Raw genomic sequence first — 16,694 nt, 5'->3', positions numbered from 1 at the left:
AAATCCACAGAATTATTCCTGTTACCTGGGTTGAAGATCCTAATAACTAAATAGGTATAAATTTGGATAAGGTATAATAATTTGAAATAAGTAGTGCATGAAGTTTTAATGTCTGGTTTCTCTATAAAGCAAAAATAGATTTTAAATACCTTATATCGGTGACTCAAAATGTCAAATTACAGTATGTATTGACAGTAGCTGTCTATGGCAGAGAGGCTATATTTGGTCTGCTATGAAGGATAAAAAAGAAAGAATGAATTTTTTTTTTCTGAAGAGTAAAGAATATTAAATAGAAATAATATCGGGGAAAAGAAAAACCTGGTCCCAAAATAAAAGGGCCATTTATTGAAGAGAACAATTTACTCTTTCTTGACAATGAACAGCATTATCCCTATTATTAGGAATAACATAATACCACCTCATTCTTATGTATTACAATCATAATGTATATATGAATACATATATAAAATACAGACACTGCATGGTGACTAAGCAATTTTGGAATAAATCCATAGACTAAGTCACAGCATGCATAACTGTTTATATCTTAACTGCTCATTTATACCTGAACAAATTTTCATTAGGCATACTGCTAATTTTCAAATGATGTAATAAAAAATCTGGTGGCAGTACTATATTATTTTGCTGACTTATATTTGAGAAAAAAGAAGCTACCTGCTTCATCTACTTTAATATGGTATATCCTGAATCTTCTTATGAGAATACATGTATAGAAACTTAAAAGATCATACATTTCTCATGAGGAGACATTATCTGATCTGTGTCACTAGGGTGTATTTGCAAAACATTTTAACACTGCAAACATTAGAAATTTGAAGACTGGGCATGGGAAAAGGTCTGTTCTCTACTACAATGATGCTGGTGTACTTCTACACAAGGCCTCTTAGTGAGTCAATCAATTGGAGGTAGGACTTTATCAATGAATTGCTTGACATCCATCATTTCCTGTTGACACGAACTGTGCATCATACCTTCATAGGTTTTAAAGTCCACATTGGCTGGATTCACCAATGTTTTTAGTTTTTCAACCGTAAGAGAACCAAACATCAGGGGAACTAAAGGGTCACAATCTCCGTGGCACTGAAGAATAGAAGTATCTCTATTGACGCCACTGAGAGGTCCCTGTGGAAATGACGCCCGAAGTGGAATCCAGCAACTGAGTGCAGTGACACCCTCCAGTTTCTGCTGCGTGGTAAGGGCAGTATATAAAGATAAAGCTCCTCCCTGAGAAAATCCTCCCAAAATAATTCTGTTTGAAGGAATGCCATTCTTCACTTCTTGATCAATCAAAGCTTTTATGTTTTCTGCAGCCTGTTTAATCCCAGGTTCATCTTCCTGTGAATCTGGTGAAAGCCCAATAATATCAAACCGTAAAGGCATAGCCATGTTCATATTCAGTGTAACAGGCAAAACAGGCGCATGCGGGCAGATATATTTGATATGTGAACTTCTGATACCTGCAAAGGCTTCTGCCCATCCGTGCCCAGTATCTCCCAATCTGTGAAGGAAAATCACCGCGGCGGTGGCCTTCTGGGCGGCGGGGACGACGGCGGGCAGCTGGGCTGACATGTTATTGCCGCACCTACACCGGCTCAGCTCACACAGCAAGCGAAAGGAACAGCAGGTGCCCTGCCCTGGCCCAAGGGCATGCGAGCGGCCAGTCGCGGCTGGCCCCACCGACCTTTATTTTAATATCATGCTTATCTATGAAAATGTAGAATGTACAAAAGAATATCAGGATATGACAATGATGCCCTCAACTGGTTAACTTTCACTGTCTCCTCAAAGACACCCTTTGCTCTGTGTCCTTTAAGCCAAGCCAAATGAACAATATCAAGGACTTCTTTATCTTCAGGCTTCCTCATGGTTTTATACAAAGGTCAATACCAGCAGAATTTCTAGAGGAGGGAAGAGTAAAGTTCGGGTATATATTACTTTGGTTTCCTCTTTTCACAGTTATTCTAGTCTGATTGCATTTCTCAACATAACTCTTTCTGTCTCCAGGTCCAAGTAACTGTGCCGGCACTTTTATCCTTAGTAGTAGTAATAGTAATGACAGTATATAAGTACTCCATTCTTACTAGTCTTGATATTTCACTGTATCTTGTTTAGCTATACCTCATCTATCTATTTGTGAGTAGTCTCTGAATTAATCTTTGCCAATACTCAATTTGAGTTTTCATGTTTGTTTTTTTTTTCCTTCTAGGACTCCAATTGGAAAAGCACTATTAAGGCTGAGCATGGTTGCTTATGTCTGTAATCCCAGCATTTTGGTTTGGGAGACTGAGGCAAGAAGATTGATTGAGCCCAGGGTTTTGAGATCAGCCTGGGCAACACAGTAAGACTCTATATCTTCTTCTAAAAAGAGGAAAGAAAGAAAGACAGAAGGAAGGAAGAAAGGAAGGAAGGAAGGGAGGGAGGGAGGGAGGGAGGGAGGGAGGAAGGGAGGAAGGAAGAAAAGAAGGAAAGAAGTAAGGGAACTATTAAAACTAGCAAATATTGAATTCTATGAAACCTCTAGAGACAAACAGTGCTCTGTAAATATCAGAAATAAAAGTATAACCGTTGGAAACAGAAATAAGAACATTATATATAGATAGAAATATTTATTAAACATGAGTGAATTTTTAAAAACCTTATAGCTAAAAAAAAATCATCAAGTAATCCAGTAAGAAAATACACATACAATAATAGAAAGCTTTTCCTGTATATTTTTCAACTTCTATTGAGTCCTTCATAGAAGATACGTAATTTTCTAACTCCTTTGCATGATATAAACTCATCTAATTCATAGCACAATTTAATGAGGTGATTATTACTATATTACCATAATTTTACAGATGAGTTAAATTATACTTAGAGATTATGTTATTTTTGCCTGAATGAAAAGCTGGATAACCAAGATTTGAGTTTAGTCTGAGGTCTGAGTAGTTTATACTCCTATCCCCTACCCTACACAGCTTTCTGTTACAACCCCTGGTAGAAAAAAATTAAACAACTAGAAAATAGAAGGGAAAAATGCTCACAAAACAGCATCTATAATAAAATAAACAAATATAAACCTACCAAGAAATATAACGTATCACTTTGAAAAAGACTGCAAAATTTTATCTAGGGAAACTTTCAAAAATATAAATAAATGAAAAGGTTTTTTTTAGCATGTTACTAACTGAAAAACACATTTTATAGAAAGTTTAAGTATTTCCAACTTACTTGATAAATTAAGACCAAGTCAATTCAGGTTTCCCAAAGGATATTTTCATCCCGAATTTCACAAATGATTTTCAAGTACAGAATAAATGGACTTGATTATATACTTTTGATATATACAAAAGTATATATCAAACAATATGAGAAAAAAGAGTGTAATAAAAAAAGGCTTGCCAGAGAAGAAAGTATATGCAAAGATATAATAAACTATAATACACATGAAAAAATAATAAAAAGAAATAGATCATAGTATATTTTAGTATTTAGTTAATAAAGAAAACTCTTAAATCTTTGTTGTATTTTCAACAAAAAATTTCTGCATCAATAGCTCATCTAAATGAAAGCTAATAAAGTTAGATATCTAGTTATAATAAATTTTTTAAGTCTAAAAATTATGAAATTTACAAATCAATCAATAAAATTAGATTATTAATATGATTTATTAGTATCATGAACTTGGCCAAAAAAATAAATTATACATACAGACACTATATGTGTTATTTATAAATATAAACATTACATATAATATTTTGCAAACCACACTTGGTAAACAATAGAAATGTAAATGACAGATACAGCATTAATTTTTATAGACTATGAATAAATAATTTTAAAAATTTGAAGACAAACTTCCTAAAATAAAAATGTTAGATAACATGCATAACTAATTCAGAAAATTAGATTTAAATATCAAATGTCTAGACCATAAACACTATACTTAACTGGCAGGCAAATACATGCAAATTAAAATGAGATACTTATTTTATACAAAATTGACAAAAATCAAAGATAATGACGTTAAGCCTTTAGCAAGAGAATAACAAGTTAGTTTTTCTTCTCATAACGCACACAAGAAAGTTGTCTTCATCTCTGCACTATATAAAGTGAGGCATTGAGAGAAAAAAATAACATTTCTAATAGTACTTTAGTGTAAAGGACAACATCAAATATAAAAGCAAAACTTCTTTTGATACCAAACCCATGTTTTTAAGCATTATGCTTTATAATGTTTGTAATGTTTCCAGAAAATTCTAGTAGAATGCTTCAAAATATTATCAGTGTTTATATTGAAAGTATAAGGAGAATGATAATTGGTGAAATATAAATATGTATTTCATATTTATAAAAATTTAAAGATACAAAATTTATGTTTTCTAAATATTGTGAATATGATTACCTAAAATAAAGAGTAGAATTTTTCATACATATATTTTCAATATAATTAGATGGTAGAAATATGGGTTTTAATTTTTGGTGGAAATATGAGTTTTAATTTTTGATCCTTTAAATGTTGCTTTAAATTTTTTTCATAAACATGAAATATTTGAAAACATATTTAAAGAAAACTTACACATTAAACTATTTTTTATTTTAAATTTATAGTTTAATGTGTAGGAGTCACTTTAAATACCCAAGTCCAGGCATACGTTAGTCTAAGATAGTTTCTACGATTTGAGTTTAAATTTGTGAGAGCTGTTTGAATCATTTTGGCTGCCACCCCAAGCACAAGAGAAGGACAAGGAGAAGCAGCAAGAGCTCCACACACTATTTATTGACCTTTGCAAGAGCAGTGACGCCATCAGGTGAACTGAGATCTGGCAGCTTCTAAGCACGTTTCTGTCGCAGAATTACACCAAGATTGTAAGGTTTCATTAAGACGGGTTTGACAGCTGTCTTAACTACAGGAATCCTTCTATCACCCCCATCTTTGGACCTTTAGCTTGGGTATTTAAGATTTGGAACTAATAATGTTCATTTTATTTCCTCTGTCTTAAATCTTCTAACTGTAGGAAAAGAAACTGCCATTAGAGCAGTCATCTCCTGAGTCTCCAAATATTGTATCAAAAACCTTGCCACCAAGTCTTTTTCCTTCTTTCCTCGGTAATTTAACACTTTTCCAAGTCCAGATGTAATACTACCTGTTTGATTTTCCTCGTGATTTTGATAACCTTAATACCTGACTCCTAAAATAGTAGTATAGTGCAGTAATTAAAGTGTTTAATGTTAGACTGGCTAAGTTTGAAAACAATTATAATTATTATTATTTTAAATATGTTAGAGAATCTCACATTAAATACAAACAAAAAACAACAACAAATAAGCTAATAAAAAAACACTATGTAGCATAACTCTTTCTTTTATACCTCCCTGATTTTTATTTATGCCTTTTCAGCCACATTTCTCAATAACAGTCTTTATTTGTGTGTTTTTTACATACATACTTAGTAGGCTACTCCAACAAAGACTGATTTATTCCCTCACTAATTAAAACAGTCCTTTGAAAAGTTAACCGAAAGGAATGTTTTAGAATTTTCTCTTTCATGTGACATGGCAGTAGAACTGAATAGAGGCCACTCCTTCCTTCTTTAAACCCACTCTTACCTTGCTCTCTGTGATACTTCCCCTTTCATTCTAGTTATTCAGTATCGCATTTATAGAGAAGTTGTCCTCTGTACAATCTCCTAGTGCTAGACCTTTAACTCTTCACTTCTCTCAAACAAAGCAGTGTCTTTAAGCCCACAATATAATTTCTACATATAATTAAATATCTGCAATATTATCTTCAGCTGAACTTTCTTTCTCAAGCCTCACATTCGTATTTCCACTGTCCTCTTAATTTCACAACTTACGTACCTGTAAATGTCTCCAAAGTGACTAGTCAATAATAGAGATCATGATCTGTCCCCTTTATATTCCACAGTCAATTCTCTTCCAGTATTTTTCACAATAAAAGGCATATGCTCTTAGATGGACCAAAAATCAAGGAGTTATCATTAAATCAGTTGATCCTCCTCCACACAGGTCAGGATCCACCTTAAGGATCTTACCTCCCTCCCTAACCAGAGAAAATATCCTCTAAAACCAGAAATTAGGAAAGGTCTAGAAGCCATCATTGATAACTTGAGAATGCAGGGCCTCCTCAAACTCTGCAACAGTCCTTGTAATACCGCGATGTTGGGGGTACAGAAACCCAACAGGGAATGGAAAGGAGACTGGTCCAGGACCTCTGCCTTATTAATGAGGCTGTGGTTTCAATTCTTCCAGTGATTCCGAATCCCTGTATCCTCAGGGAACTAAATGGTTCACAGTCCTGAACCTAAAGGATGCCTTTTTTTCTGCATACCATTATAGCCTAACTCTCAACATTTGTTTGCATTTGAGGATTCTTCCAACAAAACCACCCAGCTAACCTGGATGGTGTCACCTCAAGAGTTCTCAGACAGCCTCCACCTGTTTGGGAAGGTGTTGTCCAGTGGCCTCTCTGAGTTCCTTTATCCTCAGGTTAAAGCTTTACAACATGTAGATAACATTACCTTCTGTTCCTTAACTGAGAAAATCTCTAAGGAGGGCAGTAAGACCCTTCCTAATTTTCTGGCTAACAGAAGATATAACGTCTCGAAATCTCAGGCTCAGCTCTGTCAGACTTCAGTGAAGTTCTGAGGTCTAGTCTTATCAAAGGAGATGAGGATGCTAGGTGAAGAAAGGATTAGGTCTATCTCCTCCCTTCCCCATCCTCCAAACCCTCAATCAGCTGAGGAGATCATTGTGCATTACAGGATTCTACAGACTATGTATACCTAGATATGGTGAAACAGCTTATCACTTATATCACCTAATATAGGAAACTCAGGTAGCTAAGACCCACTCCTTGATTTCAGAAGAGGAGGTTAAAAGAACCTTTGCCCTGTGAACACCGAATATCTGAGACAGGTCTCAGTTAATTTAGAAAGTTTATTTTGCCAAGGTTGAGGACATGCACCCATGACACAGCCTCAGGAAGTCCTGATCACATGTCCCCAAGGTGTTCAGAGCAGTTTGGCTTTATACATCTTAGGGAGATATGAGACATCAATCAACATATGTAAGATAGTTCAGTCTGGAGAGGTGGGCAACTTGAAGCAAAGGCAGAATACCTCAAAGTGGGGAGGGGGCTTTCAGGTTACAGGTAGTTAAGAGACAAATGGATGTATTCCTTTGAGTTTCTGATTTGCCTCTCCAAAAGAGGCAATCAGATATGCATTTATCTTAGCGGGTAAAGGGTTGATTTTGAATAGAATGGGAGGCAGTTTTCCCTGAGCAGTTCCCAGCTTGACTTTCACCTTTAGCTTAGTAATTTTGGGGCCCCAAGATATATTCTCCTTTCATAGACCAATGAAAACAAGCCTTGCTAAAGGCACCTGTATTTAGTCTTCCCATAGGGGAGATGTTCAATCTTCATGTATTAGAAAGGAAGAGAATGGCCCTGGGTGTTCTAACCCAGGCCCAAGGTCAAGCCCAGCAGCCTGTAGGCTACCTAAGCAAGGAGCTTGATTTGGCAGCTAAAGTATGGTCAGCCTGCCTCTAGGCAGTTTCAGCGGTAAACTTGAAGGTACCAGAGGTTACTAAGGGAAATAACTTAACCATTCATACCCCACATAATGTGGCAGGGCTGCTGTCTTCTAAGGGAAGTCTCTGGTTTATGAACAATTGCTTTCTCAAATAGTAAACTCTACTATTAGAGGGAATTGCAGTCCAGTTAAGAATGTGTTTCTCCCTGAACCTACCCACCTTCTTCCCAGAGAAAGCTGGGGAGCTTAAACAGGACTGCTAACATATAATAGCACAAACCTACACAGACAGAGAGGCCCTCAAGGAAACCCCCTTAGAGAACCCACACTGAACTCTCTTTATGGATAGAAGTTCCTTTGTAGAGCAAGGGATCTGTAAAGCAGGGTATGCAGCAATCACCCTGAATGGCATTGTTGAGAGCATGCCTCTCTCTTTGGGCACAAGCTCTCAACTAGCTGAGCTAATTGCCCTCAAGGGGGCACTTGAATTAAGCAAGGGGAAAGCAGTTAACATTTTTACTGATTCTAAGTATGCTTTCCCAGTCCCCAGTGCCCATGCCACTACCTGAAAAGAGGGACTTCCTCACAGCCTATGGATCTCCCATTAAATACCATCAGAAAATTAACAGACTATTATCCTTGGTTTTCCTTTTATGGGAAGTGGCAGAAATACACTGAAAAGGTCAGCAAAAGGGGATGAACGAAATAGCTGAGGGAAATAAGTTGGCAGACGAAGCAGCTAAATCAGCAGTGAGAGGGCCCCAGATTACCTATCCACTTGTGGCCCCTCTGATCTGAGAGGGTTCCAAAAAAGAAAGAAAACCTCAGTATTCCTCTGTGGAGATAGAATGGGACTCCTCTTAGAGATATACCTTTTGGTCCTCAGGATGGGTGCAATCGGAGAATGGCAAACTTTATCTACCAGCTTCCAGCCAATGAAAAGTTCATAAAACCCTTAACCAAGGCTTCTACCTGGGTCAAGATAAAACCTATCAATTAGCCCAAAGGTTGTTCTCAGGTAAAAATCTGCTAAAAATGGTCAAATAGGTTGTTAATGCTTGCAAGACTTGTCTTAAAAATAATCCCCTCAATTGATGGCTTCTTCCCTTGGAGCCCAAAGACTGTGAGGCTACCCACAGAAAGACTGGCAAAATGGGTTTCAATCATACACCAATGAAAGGGGACTCCAGTACCTCCTAGTATGAGTAGATACCTTCCCTAACTGGGTAGAAACATTTCCATGTTGGACAGAGAAAGCCTCTGAGGTGAGAAAAGTATTAATTAATGAGATAATCCCTTACTTTGGATTTCCTCAGTACCTCTAGACTAATAATGGCTCCTCATTCAAGGTAGCTGTCAACTGGGCATGAGCAGAGATTGTGGGAGGCTCAAAGACACTAGGTATACAACACTGTCTTCTCTGTGCTTGGTGACCACAGTCTTCAGGAAAAGTAGAAAAGATAAATGATAATATCAGAAAACTGTCTCAAGAGACTAATCTTCCTCGGATTATTCTTCACATAGCCTTACTATGTGTTAGAAACTCCACTTTAAAGCTGGGTTTAAGCCTCTTCAAAATGGTGTATGGATGACCTTTTCTCACCAATCGTGGCTTGCCAGACAAAGAAATCTCTGATTTGATTAAACATGTAACTTCTTTGGCCCACTTGCCTACAGGAACCAAAACACTGTTAGAGGCCCAATCCCATGAATAAGGCCTTCTCTGTTCAACCCAGGGGACTTAGGACTGGTAAAGACACTTCCTTCCCTTTCTTCCACTCTAGGCTTGATGTTGGAAGGACCTTATACTGTACTTCTGCCTACTCCTATGGCAGTAAAGATCACTGGAATAGACTCTTGGATTCATTATACTTGAGGACAGGCCTAGGAAACAGACTGAATTACCTCTTTTAACCCAGAAGAGCACCCACAATGCCAGTGTGATGAAATCAAAGATCTTAAGCTAAAAATCACAAAAGATTAGTGCCAGTAATTAGCCTTCCATAAATATCCTCTTTATAGTCTCAACTATGCTTGCTATTCTTGCCTTTGTTTGGGTCCTCACCATAAGGTGTCTTTTTCAAAGACCCCTTGATCTTGAACTTCCAAGGTATTATCTACTCCCCTAAATAGTTATTTCTCTTCTAAAGTTCAACTGCTCCCTATACAATATTTAGGCTTTTTTTCACCAGGGTAAAACATCTTTAGCCACAACATTGTTTTTGGAACAATTAGTCTACATTACTTCTTATTTCTGTTATCTTTCTTTGGCACTAGATTTTTTTCTTTTAGCTCCTCTTTGTATAATACTCATATTTGGTCCATACACACTTAACCTCTGTAAAATTTGTTTCTACTTGCCTAGATGCAGTGAAACTCCAAATGGTCATACAAGTGGAGCCTTGGACAATGAATCCTTTTTTACCAGGGACCCTTACATAGGCCTCTGAGAGAGATCTGCCTGCTCTTTTCCCCAAAGCAATGCTTCCTGTCAGCATGAAGCAACTGGGAGCAGTCACTGTTCCTATTATAATGGCAGTGAGACATACCTCTTCAGAGGGGTGATTGATAGCAGCAGGAGGCAGGCAAATTCCTTGGCAGATAGAGGTGGGTCCACAGTGAAACCCAACCTTCAGGACAGAAACAGCTTGAAGCCTGAAAATTGGGCTACCATTTCTGCATGGAGTCCATTGCCCAGAGTGAGAAATTTCTTGATGCCTTTAGGCCAATAATATGGTGCCTTTTTGGGGCCCACCCATGGATTAATCAGTATGCATTTCTTCCATTCTGAGTACATAAAAACCTCAGACTCAGCTGGACTCAGACATATGTCAGGACTACATGCCTGAAAATAGGAGCTACCCACTCTGGGTCTCCTCTTCACTGACAGCTCTTCTGTCATTCAGTAAAATTCTTCTCTGACTTGCTCCCCCTCCAGTTGTTCATGTAACCTTATTCTTCCTGGACATGGAACAAGAACTCAGGACCTGCTGAACAGTGGGTATTAAAAAGGATGTGTCATGTTCCCGGCTGGCTTGCCAAGCTGCAGGTGGTTACATGCTCTGTGACCCTTCTGGGGCCCCAGACCTCAAGATTCATTTGAGCCAGAGCTCACCCTAAATGAGCGTGGGATACAGGCCGGTAGTGTGAACCAAATGCAGCCTGCCTGCCCAAGTGGGTGGAATGAGCCCAGCAGATGTGAATGAAACTCAAGGAGATATGCCACCAGCCACAGAAGGTTTCTGGCTGATGAAGAGACACCCAAAGGATTCTTAGATGATACTAACAACATACCCATATAAATATAACCCATAGAAAGTAAAATACCACCTCACATTTGAGAACGCTTCCAGTGTAATTCTAACACAACAAATAAGGTTAATAAGCCTAATATATCTCTTGGACTAATGTCAAAAAATACTGAATTTTGATATCAAAAAAACTGAACTTAGAAATTGAAATTTTGCTCTTCAAAAGTTTGCCAAATATCATTTTAATCATAAAATAGTATCATAGTTCACTATAAAAATAGTCATTCATTGAGCAAAAGTGATAAAATGAAAGCATTTTTCTTTTGATAGAGAGGAGACTCAGTTTCCAGAATAAGAAGACCTAATAAAGACAGCATGAGGCTCAACTAAAATTACCTGTGCCTCACTTCCATTTTCTCCCTGCAGTTTACTCAACAGGTAAACAAAATATTTATCTCTTCATAAAACACAAATATTTTGATCAAAAGAGAAAACCAAAATTCTACCTTTGTATTGTGTATTACTAATGTTAAAGCTAATTTGAATAAAATCTTATAAACAAATCTATCTAGATTTGATGTTTGATCATAAGGTAGGATTTCCATAATTTCTTTAATAATCTTTCTAATTTTCTATTAATGGGTAGATCAATGCTCCAAGAAAACACTGTTATTCTAACACTTGGGCCCAATACTGGTCTTGAATCAGTGGACTTTTTATATTAATGTTTAACTTACACAAAATCTCTGAAGTAATTTTTTCCCTTAAATTTGGCCCTTTTCCCTTAAATTTGACCTCTTCTGCAATAGTCCCTGGACCTAGAGAGATTGAATAGTTTCTGTCTCACAAAACCAGTTCATTTTGAGTGTCACCTTCTCCCACATCTTAAGACGTGGCTTTGACTTGTGTCAATGTTTAAAATTTAGCAGGGATTGGTGCCTTCTTCAGACCCAACAGTCCAAGCCCTGTAACTTAACAGCACAAGGATTGGTTAATAGGATATTTGTAATACAGAAAGTCTTATCATTTTCTCTAACATGTTACAATAAAAAGTGTAATTTGGTGTTCAGGAGTTACTGCCTGCAGAACTTCAACCCACTGTACTAAAGTAGTTAGGTAACTCATTGCATATTTCTAATTGTTAGTATTCTAGTGACAGAACTGTGACCAAAAGCATTAAAAATGTGCTAAGTCCTAGCCAAACATATCAGACAATTTACTTTTTTTTCTATTATTAAAAAATGGTAAATGCAAATATCAGTTTAAGAAATTCAATATAAGAAATAATCTCCTTTCACTTAAATACTTGTATTCAGCTGTTTTAAAAGCATATCATCACACATTTCCAAGATTTGTTTCTAGATACAGTACTGACAACTGATTAGGTAACTTTCCCCACCAAAATCTTCAAACCAGTGCAGAACCTGCACATATTTTAATTACACATATGAAGAGCCATCAATGATAAATGGCTTGAGATAAAAAATCACTAGAAAGGCTTACATTTTTTAATTGCTACTGACTCTAAGTAAATGTCACTTTAATTTAATAGTCGTAAACACAACTAAATTAGCTTGAGAGAAATTGTAATCAATATAATTTCCTTAAGGACAAGGCCAATCTTTCCTAAACATTAAAATTTGTACCCATATCACAGTTTTTCCTCATCAAAGGAAACAATATGAAATCAACCCAAACTGTTGATTTAATTGATTCATCCCGGAAACAAAAAAACACTCAAACATTTCCACTCTCATCTACCTCTCAAAATAATAAAATATATAATGTACTATTTTGTTCAGAACTTATAAAATAAGCATTTTATTTTATTTTTTTAAGCTCTTTAGATTATCAGAGGCAAGAAAAAACAACCAAATTCCAAATGTCTGGGGTGCTCCTTCAATTCCTACAGGCCTGACAAGGGTAGCCCAGGAATTCCAGATAAATAGAATAAATGATGACTTGCTAAAAAGGCACAGGGAACAAAATAACTATTCACAGAACCAAATACAAACCTTCTATTAAAAACTAAATAATATCAATGGTTTTATATAAATGCATATGCAAGCAAAACGCAAAGGAAAGCAAACAGCAAACAAATGAAAAGTAGAAGGAAAAACAAATAAAACAGGAAACCAATCCCCAACCTTTCCCCTACTTAGTTTACCTTGGAAGCTACAGTGTTACCCAAAACCCCCCAAAAACACGGGATGAATATTTTATTTCTGATGCACAATTGAATACCCGTAAGTCCACCAATATCACCATATATCCTGTGCAATCAAGAAATTCACTCTAGACATGTGACCACTAACTACACCAGTACCAGAACCATCCATGCAAAACATCAAATATAGGGTGAAGCAATGAAAGCATGGATGTGAAATTTGCCTTCACGCTAAATCTAGCATCATGCTTAACTGTGTTAAAAACAATTACCATGGGCAGATCATGAGGTCAAGAGATCGAGACCATCCTGGCCAACATGGTGAAACCCCATCTCTACTAAAAATACAAAAATTAGCTGGGCATGGTGGCACGCCCTCTGGTCCCAGCTACTCGGGAGGCTGAGACGGAAGAATCACTTGAACCCCGGAGGCAGAGGTTGCAGTGAGCCGAGATTGTGCCACTGCACTCCAGCCTGGCAACAGAGCAAGACTCCATCTCAAAAAAAAAAATTACCAAATTGCCAATACATTTCTTTACAATATTTCTTATTTTACTTTCATCAAGACTAAGAGTTTTAACTATGAAAATATTTATTAGCCAAATTTCTCCAATTCTCTCTCAGGTTTTAAATAACATTTTATTATCTAAACTTTTTCAACTTTGTCTTTTCAACTTTGTATTTTCTCTGTATATGCATGAAGATGGACACACAGAGAAACAGGAAAAACTACATATGACTTACACAGACTATCCGTGACATGCCTGGGCTTTCTGTTCAGTCCCAGAATTTATTTTTCTTATTTTTCTTTTAAATAGCCAGTCATTTTACTCTAGAATGACATACTTACTATACAAGTTCTTTTCTCATACAAAATTATTCTTTTTTTATAACCTTCCTACCAAAAACATATTTTCATATTCACAACTTTCTTTATATTTCTCCTTCTTACTACCTTGTTTTATAAATAACCTTTTTCAAGTCCATAATTTAAATTGACTTTTAGATAACTTCTAAATTAGACAAAATTAGTTTTCTCACTAATAACATATCTTTTTTGGCCTAGCTTATATATAAAATTGTATATTAATTCTAATTCTTATCTTTATAGACTTAAATTTTAGTGAAATTCTAGGAAGCAACAAATCCTAAGCTTCCTATCAAAAATTAGCATTTCACAGATTAGAACAATTCCACAATTTTTAGAAACATATTTCCCCATATCATAACCCTTCCTTAATTAGAAATAACCCAGATATCCAGTGATCATCAAAAATAATTTTAAGATTTTAAATTATACACAAAGTTTACCTATAGTGTTTACCTATTAAACAACATATAACAATAAACATACATACGAACACATCTAGACATGTATACACACACGAACAAAAATTCAATAGCTTTTACCTTAGAACTGTAGCCATCAGATAGCAATACAAACCCATGGGTTTTACATGGCTACACTTCGTTTGCCAAATGATTTACAAGCCATTTGCATTATATTTATTTAAGAAGTTTGATTATGTATGCATCATTTATTTCCTTGTTAACCATTTTTATAGCCTGTGAATTTCAGATGTTCACCTAAATAACCTAAATAAGAGCCTTAAGGTTAACTACATTAGCATTTTTACCAATGACACAGAAGATTCAGTTGTTTTCATTAAATCAACAACATCAAATTTGTCTTACTTATCAAAAAACTTCACAAAGATCATTTAGCTGTGGCTGGGTTTAGTTTTATAACCTTTTTTGCCAAACCCTGATATTTAAAAATATCTAGCAAAGACAAATATAAAACCCAGAGGAAAATGTATGATGACAGTTCTGAAAATATTTCTATTTTTCATTTTACCAACAATTTTAAAGTCAGCTTAATAAATATTTACTTAAGTCATGTGAACTTAAAAATTGCTTAGACTCATTTACTTCATTTATGAATGCAATTTAATTTACAAGCCAATTTGGTAGACACAACATATAACAAGAAACATACAAACAAACACATTTAGACATGTATACACACACAAAAATTCAATAGCTTTTACCTTGGAACTGTAGCCATGAGATAGCAATACAATTCATGGGTTTTACATAGCTACACTTTGCCAAATGATTCATTGGATTAGGTAATCCAGTGAAGGCTGTGAACCAAAATTTTGTGTAAAGCAGTTTTCCTGGCAGGTTCATTTTTAAAGGCCAAACTTCCCCAGACTCCAAAGAACTTTGAGGCCAAACAGTACCACGGAGAACATCACATACCAACTGGGCCCAACCTGCTTTAAAAACCAGCACAAAAGCCTAGATATATGCAACTCCTTCCCACTTTCCCATTATTCCCAGATTTCAAACAATACTGGGGCCAAACAGTCTTGCAAAAGAATATTAAGTTTACTGAATTCTAATTCCTCATGATTATAATATAGCAAACACACTCACACACAATCACCAAAACATAATCCAACTGCTGCAGCAACAAAGAAGGCCCAAGAGTGTCCAAACTGAAAGAGTCACGGTGCTTCCTTGCTCCATCAGTTGGGCTTGATCAACTGCAAACAAAAATTCCTAAGGAATTTTCCACATTGAGAGGAGCTAATCCTGCTGTCTGGTACCCATAAAAAGACACTCACTTGCCCAGACACGGCACACAATTACAGAAAACCCCCAAGACTGTCCACACTAAAACAAGGTGCTTTTCTCTCTCAATTAGTTAGGCTTGTTTGACCTGCAAATGGAAAGTCCTTTAAAAATTTCCCAAATAGAAAGCAGCAGATCTTGCTGGCTGGGCCCACAAAGGACACTCATTCATTGGGATGCAGATGTCAAATTTCAAAAGCAGTTCAAGGCAATCAGGAACGTGGTAAGGGTCAGCTGTTGTGGGGCCAGAGAGAGACAGAAACCCACCTCCAGTCAAAATTGGGTGGGCAACTGCTTAGGAGGACTTTTGAGACTTCTGGCCCACAGCAACCAAGCCACAAGCAATGTGTTTCCAGTCAAGGAACACCAGGGGTTTGGTCTAGGGTCTGCTGCTGGTAGCACAGAAAGCCAATCGTGGAGGCAGTAAGTATTGACAAGGAAGAAAACCTTTTTTAATCAGGTGTTGCAACCAAGGAAATGGAAACTCAGTCTCAAATCTATCTCCCTGAATGACTAAAACTAGAGGTTTATATAGCAGGGAAGAAATGTAACAATGTGTAGGAAAACAAGAACTAGGGAGTGGCAAGGAGGTATCTGGTTCGGTAATCTGGTGAGTTTCTGTTATTTGATACTTTTTAAAAAGAGGCCTGAAGGTTTTTCCCTGAGGAAGGAATCAGATAAAACAAATACAAGTTTTAAGCTTTAACAACAGAAGGGTCACTTTCTATGTTTATCAAAAAGAACAGTCTATGGGAGTATTGTGCCAGTTTCAGAGAGATTCTGATACTTCAGAATCTACTGACAAATTTTGCTGCCTAATCCTGAAGAAAATCCTCTACCTCTTTTCTTTTGGTCTCTTTCATATTTATTTTGAGGCATCCAACAGAGCAGAAAAAATACCTAGTGTGCTTACCACTAGTCTTCAAGACAGTTCAATTTCTCGTAGATATTTTAATTTCTTGTAGATGTTTTTAATTCTTTCAAATGCATCATAAAGCTTATGATTTCAAATCAGAGGAAAAGATATAAACAGCCCAAATTTAATTTAATCAGGGAAATTTGTTGAAGTCTTCTCCA

General features: G+C 36.3%; 1 pseudogene across 1 annotated transcript; it reads right to left on the bottom strand.

Annotated features, from left to right (window-relative positions):
• Positions 1–258: 258 nt before the first annotated feature.
• Positions 259–5,642, bottom strand: LOC116551121 (annotated as a pseudogene). The gene is made up of 2 exons (XR_004268728.1): positions 5,614–5,642; positions 259–1,702 (listed from the first exon to the last, which is right to left on the bottom strand). The product of XR_004268728.1 is annotated as an acyl-protein thioesterase 1 pseudogene (transcript).
• Positions 5,643–16,694: the final 11,052 nt, after the last annotated feature.

Source organism: Sapajus apella, unplaced genomic scaffold (genome assembly GCF_009761245.1).
Source record: "Sapajus apella isolate SASKATOON/1434 unplaced genomic scaffold, GSC_monkey_1.0 scaffold9, whole genome shotgun sequence".
NCBI lineage: Eukaryota > Metazoa > Chordata > Mammalia > Primates > Cebidae > Sapajus > Sapajus apella.
Note: the sequence above shows the minus strand (reverse complement) of the source record. Positions and strands in the feature narration are given on the sequence as shown.